The sequence below is a fragment of the Aricia agestis genome, chromosome 9 (genome assembly GCF_905147365.1).
Source record: "Aricia agestis chromosome 9, ilAriAges1.1, whole genome shotgun sequence".
Taxonomy (NCBI): domain Eukaryota; kingdom Metazoa; phylum Arthropoda; class Insecta; order Lepidoptera; family Lycaenidae; genus Aricia; species Aricia agestis.
This window is the reverse complement of record NC_056414.1, coordinates 6156091-6171804: the sequence shown is the minus strand read 5'-3', so window position 1 is coordinate 6171804 and position 15714 is coordinate 6156091. Positions and strand designations below refer to the sequence as shown.

Sequence of the window (15714 nt, the reverse complement as noted above, 5' to 3'; positions counted from 1 at the left end):
GAATATAAATCTTTGAAAAATTTATATATCTGTATACTAGATGACGCCCGCAACTCCGTTGCGCATCTAAAATAGTTTATCGCCCAGGAACCGTACATTTTTCCGGGGTAAAAAATATCCTATGTCCTTTCCCGGGACTTAAAGTATCTACGTACCAAATTTCAGCAAAATCGGTTCAGTGGTTTAGGCGTGAAGAGGTAACAGACAGACAGACAGATATACATACAGGCTTTCGCATTTATAATATTAGTATAGATTTTGTTTTATTACCACGATTCATGTAAACTAGTTTACAACGCGTGTCCGGGGCCCGTAACTTTGATATCTGTCTGCGTGGTTTGCAGTTAACCTTTGGATTAACAATTGTAATGTCATGTCTGCGTCTTGCGACATCTATTTGAATATGTAGTTTTAATTTACATGTTCACAGTACAGAGTCACTTACACGGATTCTGCAGATTATTGCAGACTAAAGTCTAGGTACACGACTTAATTTTCACATCACTCCTTGAATAGTGAGGTTAGTGCCCGCGGTTGTCACCTTACGGCCGTTCCCAATATTTGATCTATCTCTGGTTTTGCCCTACTAGAATATAGGAATAGCTCACAATTGACATAAAGTATATGTCTCTAATGTCTAATGTGAGTTATTCCTATCTCTAGTAGGGCAAAACCAGAGATAGATCAAATATTGGGAACGGCCGTTAATCCATTATGAGTTATGAGTTTATGTCTATAGTTTTGACATATTTTATGACAATCCAAAACCAACAACATAGTATAAAATCATTTAAAACTAAGCAAGTAAGCAACGGATTTTGGTGTTTTTTAACAGAGAAAGAAATTCGAGAGGAAGGCCTATAATTATTATAAAGTTCATGTTAATGTGTAGGCGAAACCAAATGAGTCAGTTAGTTAAGAATAAGTTAAATGTGTAAAATTGACTTAGAAACAACACTCATTACAATATCATATTCTTAACTTGGTGCTCCTTTTTAACAACTACTAGCTGTTTCGGTGAACTTCGTGTCACTTTAAAACATTCCCTGGACTTCTAAGTATATTTTGAGACTAAAATTAGCCCAATCCGTTCAGCCGTTTTCGAGTTTTAGCCATACTAACACAATTGAAAATCCATTTTTATATATATATAGATAATACAGCCTAAAAATACTAGACAGTAACAACATGAGAAAAAACAACAAAACATAGCAGGGGTGGAAACGTGTCTAAAATCGTATCTTACTCACACTATGCGTTCACACAAAGGACCTAGGGGGCTGAAAAATAAAATGAAAAACAATAATCCTGAAGAGTTTTCAGACGAGTCGAGTGAATTAGGGTCTCATAAGGCCGGTTTCACAAGTGAATCGGGTCTCCTAAGGCCGCTTACACAACTCGTAAAAACTTATGGCTCCAATAGATTTACAAAGTCATTTTGTTTGTCAACTGCTATTAATTGCCTATCAAGGGTTATTCCCTAGACCGTTGTTGGCTTCAGCAGAACATTAAAGTTTTCTGTTGAAGAAAATGTAAATGTTTGTTCTAAAACTGGTTTCAACCTTTACGATCTTGATAATATTTTCAATCATGTAAATGATTTTGTTGTAATAAATAATAATGATGAGAAGTAACGTTAATTTAACATAACTATTATATTAGTAGTCACGTATAATGCAAGAGATAGGTAAGTACTTAAATATTTCTTAAATTTAAATTTACGTTAAGTGCTTATAGAAAAGTTATCAGTATCATATCAGCTGCGTAAACACCCATAAAACATACAAAAATGCAGGCTGCAAATATCATCCATTAGACCAAATAAAATATGTGGTTTTACTACGAGCGTTAATGTTCGTGGCGAAAAATGAAATTGATTTTGCCCCCTTCCGCCTCCGTGCCGTATCTGCCTGCTTCGAGTGGTTAGGGGAGAGAAGATGTTTATTTAATGGGGTACCATAGACAGTCTAATGGGGATTCGCACTACGCACATGAAAATTTCGAGACATTATGCTAGAAATAATTGACTGGGTGGGGATTGATTTAAAACGCCGGTTATCAATTTTAACCCTTGTTTTGTTAGGAAATGCACAATCTTGATGGTATCTCAAGAGATTCTGAATACACGGCTATAACCGTTGATTGTGTTGATTTTAGGGAAGGTTATTAATATATGACAACAAATCTAGTCTTTTCCTTTGCTATGATAACAATCTTCTGTGTTTTGGAATGGTTTAACTTTAACCCATCAAATTCCCAAGCGGTAGCCGGCTGCCGTATAACAGTCTATTGTGTCTGCGATTCCCACGATCACGGGCGTAGCCAGAGGGGGGGGGGGGGGGGGCTTAGGAGGTTCGGTCGCCGGTGTCCTTATGGGGGTTGAGCAAAGGGTTGAGAGGTTATTAAGACAAAATAAAATCCAGAAAATAAAATCAGAACCACCTTTTGATTAGGTACGTGTGGCATGTCGGTCAATACATATACATATACCTACAATTAAATGGGCTTGTCCGTCGTTATGTGACATTGCACGGTTTCCGTGACGAGCGCATATTAGCCAACAATGTGTCACATTAAAACATTTCTGATACTTATGTAGCTTATACATTATGGGTAAACTAAAAATATTTACAAGCTCTGGTTGAAAATGTTTACAGGATCCAAAAGTTGGATAATTGATCAAACTTGCAAATTACCTAGACTGAATAGATAATGAATAGATAATTTTTTTTCTTGCTAATCATTGTATCGTTGGCAAAATACTTTGCCAACGATGCAGTAACATGCTGGTTTATTCCGCCTAATATGGTATAAATATAATGATCAAGAATTTATAACTTCTGAAGTATTATTTACGTAAGTTACGACCCTAACTGTATTTAAATATTTAAAATTTAAATATTTAACATTTAGAATTTAAAAATATTTAAAATCTTCATGATTTTCTTACGCCGAAGAACGAGTTTCTTACGCCGGTTCTTCTCGCCGGGTTAGTTCCCGAACCGCTGGTAGGCATCATGACTTTCAGAGAACATTTGCACAAAATTTATTGTGAATAAAAAAAATGAGTTTGAGTTTTGAGTTTGAAGATTTTGATAGAAGTCCCATACATTATCTGTCAAACTCTTTATTAAAATGAAGTTGATTCATCATTAAATGTCTTTGAGTGCGGCTGTTAATGATCTTTTTTGGCATGACCGTACATTTTTAGGGTTCCGTACCCAAAGGGTTAAAGCGGGACCCTATTACTAAGACTTCGTTGGTTGTCCGTTTGTCAATCTGTCCGTCTGTCTGTCTCCAGACTGTATCTCAAGAACCGCTACAGCTAGACTTCTGAAATGTTCACAGATTGTGTATATCTGTTGCCGCTATAAAAATAATATTAATATTTAAGGAGGGCTCCCATACAACAAACTTGATTTTTTGGCCTTTTTTGCTCGTAATTAATAATCATAAGACGTAGGCACTTGAAATTTTTACTAAGGCCTTAAATATATTAGGTATGTGTACTTTAATAATTAATACTAAAATTTAAATAAAATAAATAATTAAGGGGGCTCCCATACATAAAACACAATTTTTGGCCTATTTTTTCTCTATAACGGTAAGGAACCCTTCGTGCGCGAGTCCGACTCGCACTTGGCCGATTATATTAGAATAAGGACAGAACAAATTTCAAAAGTCCACGGTTCGCAAACCCAATGCCGTCAGTGTCTGGAGAATTCCACTGGGGATTCCCCGTTGTAAATGAGGTCAAATATAATATTCTATGAAAATAAATAAATACGAAGAGAAAATTAACATTTTCTTAGTTTATTATATAATTTATTATATAAGTAATGCATGCATGCAATGCTGTCTCGTAATAGTTAGATAAATAACAAAAAGAATTTGACATAGTAAATATGTAATTGGATATAATCCGTAATAATATTATGTTTATGGCAACTAGGGAAAGTTATTATTCGACAAATTTACTATTCGAATAATTAGAATATTTTACAAAAGTTTTCGAATAATTCGAATATTCGAATAATTATAAATTTTTGAAAAATGCTGAAAACTCTGAACAAAAGTAACAAAAAACTTCGTACAACCATGTACAACCTATTTTGTTAATACTACGAAGTAAGCAATTCTAATTTTTACTTCTATCAACATAAATCTTTGTGAATGACATAGTTAATTTTTATCGTTTAACACTTTAAAAATGTATATTTTAAGGTTATAGCTGGGCAATAAAAGAAAGGCTGTAAAGTGTAAACCGTTTTCGATCGTAGCACCTTTTACTTTTCTCATGTGATTATGCTTGAAAGAAGTAAATGGATACAGATCGTCAGCGACCATTACTGACGATACTGAAATCCATGACTGAAAGGAGTTTATAATATCTTAATTTTCATGTCTTTAGGCAAAATCGTTATTTTGCCTAAACACATGCAAATGAATTTATTAGACGTTTCTAAAACATGGTCAACGGCGACGATGAATGGTCGTATACTCATTAGTTAGACTAAAAACAGATTTATGGGTGGTTTCACAAAAATAGGGAAACTTAGTTTCCGCAGCACATTTCAGTTAAAATCAATACTAATTATTTACTACCACAATTGCTAAATAATAGTTTACAATGTGTTTAATTTATCCCCCAAATTATGTTAAAAGTAACATTATAATAGATATTTAAAATCTGTTTTATATGTCCCAAATGTCAGGCCGTAGGCATGTCCGTTCTCCGAAATTTTGTATCTAGGAATACATATTTAAAAAAGTACTATGTTTATTCTTATATTTATTAATAATTTTTAAAATGTTTAAGTACTCGCAGCTAATTATGTGAGTATTTTGTAGTTAAAATAAACAATAATGATTTTTTCTCGAATGAGTTTAGTGTCCTCAACTTTATTCGCCAGGCCCTAGCCACTTACGAATTTTAAAATTTCGCGGCATCATTAGAATGTGCGTTGAATATTGTTGGGTGAATTTAAGAGCATTATATGAAGTTATTCTCTGACAACACTCGCTCTGCGGCGGTAATTTTATAAATCAGTGCAAAAATGAAAGTTTGTACCACCACGTGGTAATTCCAGTCACTTGTTCAATCCCTAGATAAGTAATTTTGTTGTTTATTGATATTAAATTCTTATGAATTAATCAATATATTTTATAAGTAATACGTCGGCATTGTTCGCAATATTATCATATTAGACTTTATAATGTTATTTGCAACAGAATTTTAAGTTCAATTTTATTCCAAATAATCAGTCCCTAGACCATCAGGCCCTAGCTTCTAAAGGCGCTCGGATTGACGTTTAGTATGAAAACATCAGTACAATTATTGAAAATATTATATCAGAAACTGAAACTCATCAAGAGCAGTCAAACAAACAGCTTTAGTCTGGCCCAAATGTTGGAAAATATATACTTTTGTGATACAGTTCCACCCTTTATACAGGGTATAACAAAAATAAGTGATAATACTTTAGGGTATGTACGTGTTCCTTGTAGAGAGTTCACTGTTAAAGTAGTAGCGCTGAAAAACCAATTATTTTTTTCACTTTTGTATGGGGAAACTCGTGACGCTCGGGCCCTTGGCCATACAAAAGTGAAAAAAAATTTTCGTCTTTCAGCGCTGCTACTTTCACAGTGAACTCTCTACAAGGAACACGTACAAACCCTAAAGTATTAACACTTATTTTTGTTACACACTGTATATCCTATAAGAAATTTCGAGCCGACGTAGTCCTAAAAAATAATAAAATTGGCTACGTGCGATTAAGACTCGCGCATGAAGGGTTTAAAGTTGTCAGTCCCTAGATGCGTAAATCAGCAAAACTCTAAAAATTTCCTAAATTAAGGCATGAAGTGACTGGCTCTTTTAGATAAGACACAATTAATTGATCACCTATCATGTACACTAACAGGGAATTTAATAACAAATTAAATATGATGAAGACAAAATACCTACAAAAGTTTTTGTGAAAGCACCCTTATATATATTATAATATTATCATTAAAGATGTAGAATATTCATAAATAATATTATTTTTCTGAAATAAACTTAATTATGTTCTTATTCCATGTTAATTTTATGTTTGATAGCATTTTAAACAAAAATAAAATATATTTTTACTATTCGAATTATTCGAAAAATAATTTGGCGAATATTCGAATAATAAAATCGTCGAATATTCGAATAAAACGAGTATTCGAATATTCGAATAACATACCCTAATGGCAACAAAGGAAGCAGGTACCATCGAGGAAATTGGTTCCTAGGCAGTTCATTATTCATCATTTGGTCGTATCGTGTCAATTTAATGTTTTGACATAACGCGACCAAACTACGTAGGTCCCCCATTATATCTGCCAAGAAATCAACTTCTCTGGTAGTATGTACATACATGATAAATAACTTTTAAAATATTTACATAGAGCTCACTTTTGCCGACGACGGAACCCAAAAGGATCACACACGACACGAATAGAAATTACCAAACCAAATATTAAGAAACCTCACGAGTTGGAAAAAAAACCTATTATTATTCTAACATCTATAAAATATGAGAAACGTCCAAAACGAGAAAACGATCAAACACGACATGAATAAGAAATAACTTGTGTAAAATTGTTCCCGAACAAAAACATTGGTTTTTCGCCGGAAATATTTTGCTTGAGGGCAACATCTATTGTATGACTGTCAGCCATATAGTCCAAGGCCTCATACAAATGAGAATAATAATGCCAGTGTTGCTTACTTATTGATTTTTCAACAAAATATAATATTATGGTCTTTAATAATACACTTTAAAACATAAACGAACGATAAACGAAGTAAATAAAAATTCAAATGTTCCTTTTTTAGGGTTCGGTACCAAAAGGGTAAAAACGGGACCCTATTACTAAGACTTCGTTGTCTGTCCGTTTGTCTGTCTCCAGGCTTGTAACTCAAGAACGGTTATACTTAGAGAGTTGAAATTTTCACAGATTATGTTACATATCTGTTGCCGCTAGCAAATGTGATTTTTTTGGCCTTTTTTGCTCTATAATCTATATCAATAGTGGCAACATGTAGGTAGTAAATTTTTCACAAAGTCCTTACTTATTTATACAGTGTACTTTAATATTTAATAATAATATTAACATAAAATAAAATTTTTGTGGGGCTCCCATACAAAAAACACCATTTTTGGCCTAATTTTGCTTTATAATGGTACGGAACCCTTCGTGCGCGAGTACGACTTGCACTTGGTCGATTATTTTAAGTTTCTTTTTCTCAGAAGACTATCGGGTGCTAGGGTACATTATTAATTGCCTAATCTAGTCTAGTTTAAAACATCTCTACTAATATAATGCGAAATTGCGTCTGTCTGTCAATGCGATTTTGATTATATTATGTGAATCCGGGAAAAGTATTTATTAATATACTTTTTATCCGGTAAAAGTGTTAGGTTCCTATGCGGAGTTGCGGCCACCAACTAATAAGGGTCAATTCAGACCGCAACGCGACGAGGCAAGGCGAGGCGCGGCGTGGCATAACTTTGTATGAATTTGACAGATTTCAATTGCGTTAAATTTAGAAATGCATCTACGCGCTGCGTTGCGGTCTGAATCAACCCTGGCTACGTTTCCACCAGAGCTGAGCGGAGCTGTGTTGCGAGGAATGTGTTTTTGAGAACCAATAGCGTCGCCGCGCTGAACGATGTCAAATCAAAGTCATGTCAATGAAGCGATTATATTGGTTTTCAAAAACACATCCCTCGCAACACAGCTCCGCTCAGCTCTAGTGGAAACGCAGCCAAGAGTATAAAATTAGTAACGGTGCTCGTAAATTAAGTACTACTCCTGCAATATATAAACTTATTAAGCGTTTTGGCTGACTTCTGTAACGTGCCTTTTGATCAACGCATAAACGGTATTATATTATCATATCGAAAATTCCAGAAGCCTTTTTACTCTTTGAGATTCAAATCGCGATCTGCCGCTTAATATGAAAAATTATCATTCTGTGAATTGTATGGAAATACAACGTGGCTTATATTTTACAATTTTTCACTCAACTTTTTGGGAGTATTTTTTTCCCAGTCGTCTTGCCATGACAGTCGCTTTCATGAAATGGGTATTTATATTTTGTAATGAAAATTCTCATTTCCTATATTATGATATCACTATACAAAATCGACAGAGCATAATATAAACCCCAAAAACTTTGGCTTGAATTTTGAGTAAGAGTTATGTATAATAAATGAAATAAAATTTTATAAATTTTGGTTTGTATGCTGTTCTATTGTGTAGTAGCTGGCATTGCATAATTTTTGCCTAAATGTGCGTTAAAATAACATTTTATTTAATCAGACGGCAAGCACGGAAGCCGTGTTGATCTTTATAAACAGACGACTCTGTGATAAGGCACGAAAAGCCCCTATCGATGTGGAGAAATAATTTATGGCCGTTTCTTATTTTTTTATTCCAACTCCCACTCTTATTTTGGACACAAAAAATGAAGCGAAATTTTGCACTAAGACATCCTGAATTTTTGTAACATGTTTATTGTTTAATTTGAGGACATAGGTCTATTGTTTCTTCTACTTAATTCCAAAGAAAAGTTTTTATGATATCTAAAGATGTTTAAATGGCATTTAATACATTCTTAATCTAAGAAATCCTCTCAAACATTATTGAGAATTTCAATACTTATATTTTATGTTAACTTTGACTTTTGCACGCTCGCGCCACCTGGATGGCAGAACGCTTAGAACAGTATTTTATAATTTGAAGAATGTCATTCACTACATTCTTGCAATAAATATATTTCATTTCGTTTCATTGTACGGAAAGGCTAGAACCTTATTCGTCTGTATCTCTTCTCATTGTTTTTCGTTAACCAAAGTGTGTGTATTTGCAAATGGAATCACTTTCGTCACTCCAGTTGTGAATCGTTTTAATTCCACTAAGAGTTTTCGATCACTGATCTTTTGTTTCTATCTTTTTCTTCTAAATATCCTTTTTAATTTTATACTAGCCTCAAAAACAAATTATAGCTATGACAGTATCCGAATATAGTTTTGGAATAAAAAATAGCATGACTGTTATTAAAGATATTAAGTGGATTCATGCCTTCAGCTTTGTTAAGAGCCTTCTGATTTTTGAGTTTTTTTTTTTAATTCTATATTTTTTTTAAAGATTTTTGTACAAAAAACCGAGATGTTTAATTTAGTTTTCTGCTAATTACTTATTGTCTTGTACCTCGAACAATTGATATTCTTCTCAAAACTATTGTGTTTTTAAATATTTATGCAAGTGTAACAAAACTAAGAGACACTTTTTTTACTTTTGAATAGGCAAACCTCTAACGCTGGGCCGCTTGCCCAATGCCCATACAAATAACGAAAAAGTGTTCCTTCAGCGCTGCCACTTTTACAGTGAACTCTATAAAAGGGATACATATACACACCCTAAAGTATTATCACTTTGATACGTCACACCCTGTATATTTTAGTTAGATATTTTAACCGCTTTTGTTATTTCTAACAAGAACGCAAGGAGTAATAACAATCTGCCCTAGAAAGTAGAGGGAAAATGAGTCTGAAGTCGATTTTGCGGACGTAGCCCAAGGCGGCTCCCGACATTACCTATTTCATTTCAAAATTGTCTGTCAGTAAGTGATCTCTTGTTACAAATTGCCTTTATTTTGTGTTAAGGTTATTGTTTTGAAATGTATTGTTTACAAACATTCGATATTTCGATGAAAACAATATTATTAGCTCTAGCCAGTGACCATTATAACAGTGCAAACTAAAATTAATGAAAAATAGGTTTTCCGTACACGGGTAAGGCATGGGGCAACCTATTATAACAGTACCTACTCCATGCCTCTTTTATATTGAATCATTAAAGAACAAATATTTTATTTTATAAAGGCTAGAATCCTTTGAAGAAGAATTCGCCAATCCACGGTGTCTAAACGATTACTTGTCACTACTTAACTATATCCCACCACCTGAGCACTTTTTTGGTACACTTTACGGAAAAACCATCACGCCAATTGATTTGTGCTTTAACATAGTCATTTTAGGGTTCCGTACCCAAAGGGTAAAAACGGGACCCTATTACTGAGACTTCTATGTCTGTCTATCTGTCTGTCCGTCTGTCTGACGACAGTGATCGATACAGCCTGGAGACATCCAGTCAAAAAAGTCCATCCCATACAAAAACACATTTTTTCCTATTTTTGTCTATAGTGGTACGGAACCCTTCGTGCGCGAGTCCGACTCGCACATGGCTGATTATTTATATGTAGATGTGTTATCATCGTATCGTTAGTCAAGGTTTGGTTAATATTAAAATGTATAAAAAAAACTGCCTTAAAAGATTATTACCACGCAGAAAAACGACGCGAACCTTCAGAAAGTTCGACTTTTAGCTAGTATTTATCGATGTATAAATACTATTCAATTAAACAAGTTATACAGAATTAATCTTCATTGGTGTTAAAGTCAACAATAAAGTGTTTTACATAGAGCCAATAATTCTTCAACATTATCAATATCTGCAAAACCGTATATCAAGTAAAGTGGGACGAAAGTAGCTCTGATATTACACTTGTTACTCGATAAATGCTGATAAAGATTCGAATATTTGAATGAAAATTTTCAACTTTGTTACTTTGCAGTAAGTATGTATATTATAATATGTATCTATGTATACTTATCTCTTTCTTCATTAGTTTTTCTAGTCTGTCAGTAGTAATTCTAATAAGCGAGACCTTTGTGAATTAAAGAAGAAGATGGAAGAACCACAATATTATGTGACATGACTAACATTATAATATGACATAATGACAATTAGTCGTCTATTATCTAATATTAATTATCTAATATATAGAATGTGATTAAACCTTCCTGCCAAATTTGGATAAATTATAATGATCCTTGTTAAAAATAAAAATACACGTATTTTTTCTTTTGTAATCACTCAGTTAAATCTCTAGTAAAAGTCAATAATGGACGCCATATTTGACGATGACCTTAACTCCTCCTCCTCGCGTCGTGATCCTCATTGCTGAGGGTCGTGATTCCCCTTTTGGAGTTTAGTGACGACCACATTACGCCATCTGTGGCGATCCTTGGCAGAATGGAGAGCATCATGGAGGCAGGTATCTAGAGTTGTGCGTACTTGATCAGACCATCTTAAGTTCTAAACCATCTAACCTTAACTATAACAACACTAATTCCGATGCAACCCACCCTTAGGCTGACATCGTATTTTGCATACTCGATGTGAACTGAATATGAAGCATATCACTTCTAACTCATAAAAAGTTGGAGATTATCATTTTAAGAGTTACCGAGAGGTTTTCCGATGAATCTGTAACAATATGTGTCTTTATAACAGGAGAATTTTATTCTTTAATATTCTAAATACAGTGCGAGCATTTTTTCATTTAGCGCCTAGACTAAAAAGGTCAATGACCGCTACTGCCATGTTTCGCCGTGTACAGTATAGTTAAACAACAAATACAAATATTAGGCCAAAGTATTTGGAGTTGTTGGCGAAACAACCTAACCACGAGCTGCGGTCGCAATCATTTTATCACAATAATAATATTTCAATTATCTGTCAGATTTACTGAACTTGATAACTGTTTTCGAATCTAATTTCTGTTTGCTGAAATTATGTAGGCATTCTGGTTATCGAGTAATTATAATAATCATGAGAGCTGTATCTTGTTGTCTGGACTTGTTAAGTTCTAAATTAAAATTATAATGAAGTGTTTACTTACAAGTAATTCTAGATTTTTCTTACTTCAAAATGTTTTGTATTTTATTTTTATTTGAAGAAGTATTGTTAAATAATTATTAATAAAATATTTTATTTTATTTTAGTATGTTTAACTTTTAACTATTGAAATAATTCAGTAATATAGTAAATTAACCCATTACATACCACCGTACTCATTTGAGTACAGTAGTTTATTTCCTTAACTCAACAAAATATTAACAATTATTATGATATGAAATTAGTTTTATAAAGGAAAGTTCCTTAACGAAAAGAAAAACTCGACCCTTATATAAAATTAATTTTATAAAAAAAGTTAAAAACTTTTGTATAAGAAAACTTACTTCTAAAATACTTATGCGTTATATTTCTGTCATTTACATTTCTAAAAAAATACCACAAACTTGTAACATACGCGTGATGTACAAAATAAACTTTTCCTTAACATTACACAAAATAACGTTCTAAAAGTATTACAACCCTTCTCAGACGATTCGCAACAAAAGCTTCTTACTTATTCCGTTTATGCATCAAATATATTGTGCGACAGAAAAATATGTTGTAGATAGCTTACACCTATTATCGTAAAAGAGAATTACACGGTTTCGTTTACAATAGCATTCGCAATAGTGACTTTAATCTCACTTTAAATCTGAAACAAAGCATTTAGAACAAGATATACCAGTCGGTCGAGTTCGTCTCGTAGTTTCTAACACTAACGTTCTGAGATTGCTGTTGTTTTTAGGCTTCCTTTGTCAATAATAACTTAGGACTGTGTGTTCGTCTATTTTGTTAGTGATTGCTAGATCCCAGTGTCCATTGTGTTATGAATTTTAACGAGTGGGAGTGGGCTTTGCTTTTTGATATTTTTATTTTGCCGTAAAAAGTCGTACAGGTTTAGATTTTTTTCCAATTCGATACTTTATGGTATAAGAGATAGGTATCTTCAAATACTATAAATGTTATCAAAGCAATAACTTCCATTATAGTGTTGTAACGAATTTACAATCTATGAGTTTGATAAAATCGTAAAGATAATATAATTTTGTATAGAATTTGAAAAGTACTAATCACGAATAAACACCGTTATAGCAATATTGTAATTTGGAATTCAATAGCATATAATATAGTCAATGCGATGATATAAATAAGTGAGTAAGCTGAGATATTTAATTTGCGTGTAGCATTCACACGCGTGTAGCGTGTGAATGCTACACGCATTTTTTGAGAAGCAAAACTTCTAGAAATATATTATGAATGTAAGTTAATCTAACACGGAGGCAATAGAATCTACTTTAGTAGTAGCGTGCTAAACAAGTCACAAAATATTCGTGCAACAATATATTTGGAAAACACTCCACTGTCCAATGCTGCGTGTACACAATTTCTCATTGATAAGATTCAGTACCGTGAATTACTAGACACTACAGTCCAACTTGGAATATTTTCCGTATTCTAGTAGAGATAGCAAAAAATATATTATTTACATACTTATCTGAATATAGCTTATAGAGTGTAACAAAACAAAGTGATAATACTTTAGGGTGTGTATGTGTCGCGTATATTATAGAGTTCACTGTGAAAGTTGCAGCGCTGAAAGATATTTTTTTTATTTATTTGGGCAAGCGCCTTATCGTCGTTAGTTAGCACATACAAAATTTAAAAAAATACTCTTTCAGCGCTTTTACTTTCTCAGTAAATCCTATACAGGGGAATCGTTCACACTGCACACCCTAATTGTCTAAATTTTTTTCTTAAAAATTATTTCCCAGTGTAACTTTTTCAACATCCTTTGGAAGAAAACCCTTCCAAATCGACACTAAATAATTGTTGTACCATTTTACTGTCTGTACGTAATCTAGAAGTAAGCGGATCACGTCAGATTGTTTGCGTTATGAGCCCCTGGCGCCTTGCACTTTTCCTGCAAGTCTTTGGCTTTCATTATTTTTATTGTCAACAGAGACAAAATAGAGAAATAGATTTTTATACTATTGTGATCATTCTGTAGTCTTTGTATGGTCACGAATTTGCAAAACTAAAGGTGCTAACCATTAGTAACTTTTAACTTATCTATCGTTATAAGTTATCGACATGATAATTTATTTGATTTTGGTACAATATTATATCTTTACTCAAATAATAATCAGTAACACGAGACGTTGGAAAATATTCTAGCTGGATATGTAGCCTGCTAAAAACATCACTCAGTGAACAAGACAAAGTTTAAGCACAGGTTTAAGTGAAAGAAATACTTAGAGAAGCAAAATAAACTATTCGGAACTTCCGAAGACTCAAACGTGAGGCGCTAAATTTATTTCAGCCTGACCGTCAGGTTCATTCCAACTCCCTAGACTACAAGAAACTGGCTGGCATTTAAAATAGTCTTAGTAGCCAATTGGTTCGTGTCCCTGAAGACTCTTGCCAGTAGTAAATAATTCTCTCAGTCCGAAGAGTTATGTTTCTCTTTTTGTCTTAAGGATATTTGATTGTACATTTTCAACTGCAATTATAGCAACAGTAACAATCTATCTATATATTACACAAATTAATTTTCAATTTTATTAGTTTCGCTAAAACACTAGAACGGCTGAACCGATTAGCGAAATTTTAGTCTTGAAATATTCGTGGAAATATTTTTAACTCAACGTAATATTATTACATTAATTTTTATTCCATCAAACTACTTGACATATAATATTTTGATCTAATTTACATTTTTATGAAACTAGTCGGTCAACATTGAGCATGTGGACTAGAACTGACTAATTTGGTACACAATTTACATAGTTTCCGTGGTGTAGCGGTTATCACATCTGCCTAACACGCAGAAGGCCCCCGGTTCGATCCCGGGCGGAAACATAGTTTTTTTTAATACTGTATGAATTAACCAGTCTCCAAAAACTTACATACGTATTATCAAGTAGATCGCAGCTTAACAGTAATTATAGTGATGTGGATGTCCTAAATTCCTGTTCATTAAGTCACAATAGACATAACTAGCAGTAGTTCGACTGCAAAGAGAAGGACAGGTTTCAATATCTGTCAAATTCGTCGGGTTTCACTAGGATTATAAACGGAATGTGTCTCGCGCTGGCTGATATAATTTATTTTTAAATATTTAAAATAAAGATTTCAAAATTGGATTCTGACAATTTTAATCGCATTATATGCCAAAACACAAACAACAATACGACCAAAGAGGAACACGTCTATCGAATATGTCATAGTTTTAAATTCGTATGTAACAAGTTAACAACCCTAGCGCCGATTTTCGTCATAACACGTCAAATTTAAAAATTTCAACATCAGTTCTAAGTCGGTATACTCTATAATTCTGTCTACTCTGATTAAGTCATCTGGATCTATTTAGTATTTATGTAAATTTATTGTCGAAAGAACGAAAAAGAAAAACACAATAAAATGTCTCAAACATTGTTTTTTATAAAATGTCTTACAATTCACTATACAAAACTAAAAAACTTAATGTTCAATCAAGTGATAACGTTGTGATCCGACTATTTTAAAAAGTCAGTGACTAAAGCGATCCCTTATCTTAGTTTATCGCCGTCATACATTTCCCGGGTAACTAAAGACAATAGATAAAATGAGCACTTAGCGGAGCCTGCGACGACTGATTGGTTTATAGTAGAGAGACTAAAGACGAGTATATTTCACAGATAAATGCCATTGAATAAGTTTATTTTAAAGCTAAATTAATTTCCTTAGTATCTCGTCGATTTCATAGAATAATTAACATATTTTATATTCAATAAAATTTTGCCACGTCACAAATAATATGCTCAACGATATCTAAATATTATTAAAAAAAACATGTACCACACAAAACAATATGTCCCAATATTACAATGGATTTTGTCGATGTTCACTATTCCGATATATTTCTGATTTTATTCCACATCCTGATCACCCCTGGGA

At 33.1% G+C, this 15714-nt stretch overlaps 1 non-coding gene across 1 annotated transcript; it reads left to right on the top strand.

Annotated features, from left to right (window-relative positions):
- The first annotated feature begins 14564 nt into the window (after window positions 1–14564).
- On the top strand, window positions 14565–14637 carry Trnav-aac. The gene has a single exon. It is a non-coding gene; the product is annotated as a tRNA-Val (tRNA).
- The last annotated feature ends 1077 nt before the right edge of the window (window positions 14638–15714 follow it).